Below are 1451 nucleotides of genomic sequence, written 5' to 3' on the forward strand. Positions count from 1 at the left end.
AAAGTAAAATGATAAAAATTTAGATAATTTTTTTTTTAAAAAAAGTATTTAAATAATAAAAATAATTTTATTATCTTGAAATAAATTACTTCAAATAATAATAGAAGTATAACTAATGAAAATATTAGTAACGTAATTATTTACATATAATAATTAGAAATGTCTTTATACTATTGAAATAATCAAAATATAATAATAATCTGTCAAAAAAATTATAATAAAAACTAATAAACATAAATATAGAATAGAATTTAAGCAAAAATAAAACAAATTTTTTTATTTTTTTGAATAATAAAAGCATTAAATTAATGAAGATTTTATAAGATTATTTTTTTCATTTATCAAATTTGATTAAAACTTATACATGTATAAATTTTAAACATATAAGTATGTAAATTTATAAATTCAAAATCGTTTGATTAAAATTAAAGTTTTTCTAATTTATTTTTTACGATATTTTATGTTATTAAATATAATTTAAAAGCTTTAGAAAATAATATTTTTTTGTTATAAAAAAATAAAATATAATATTTATATATTGATTTAAAATACCATTATATTATTTTATGAAAAATTAATTTTTATTCCCTCTTTTTTTACAATAGTCTATATATAAACAAATAAATTAATTTTATATATATATATACTATTTAAAAAAATTAGAATAAAAATTAATTTTGAATAATACAATATATATATATTTTATTATTTTTTATGTATGGCGATTTTCTTATTTTTAATTTTTATAAAATAATAAAAATAATATAATTATAAATTAATTTGATATTTTAAATATAGGCTATAATATTTTTATAATATAATTCCAAAACTAAAATAACAAAATAATTTTAAATATATTATGTTTAAAAATTATTTATAAAATATATTAAATTTCATGTTATTTATATTATAATTCTTTATTATTTTTAAAATATTGTTATATAATGAAAAATTATTATTTATTTATTAATATAATTTAATTTTATTTCTAATTTTGTGTTATATTAAGAGTATTTGATTTTTTAAACAATAACTCAAATTATATTTTAAAATGAAAAAAAAAAAATTTTTTTTTTTTTTTTTTTTTTTCCTTTAACGTTTTTGGAAAGTATTTTAAATTAATTTCTTTATATATAACAAAGAAATAGAAATTTAAATTTATTATATTAATTTTTTTTTTTTTTTTCTCCCCATAATAAAAAATTGATATTTTATATTTTTATTTAATTAATTTTAAAATCATAATAAAAATGCACGAAAATTAAAATAATATATAAAAAGATAACAAGTTTTGAAATAATAATTAATAAAGTAATTTAGAATATAAATTTATTTTTTATTTATTTTTTTTAGTTTCTCTATAAAAAAAAAATATTTACATATTAAACAATATTTTTATTTTTTTAAAAGTAAAAAAGCTTTAAAAAGCATCAAGTCAAAAAGGAAAAAAA

Source organism: Ichthyophthirius multifiliis (assembly GCF_000220395.1).
Source record: "Ichthyophthirius multifiliis unplaced genomic scaffold scaff_1120509250515, whole genome shotgun sequence".
In the NCBI taxonomy this organism is placed as follows: Eukaryota; Ciliophora; class Oligohymenophorea; order Hymenostomatida; genus Ichthyophthirius; species Ichthyophthirius multifiliis.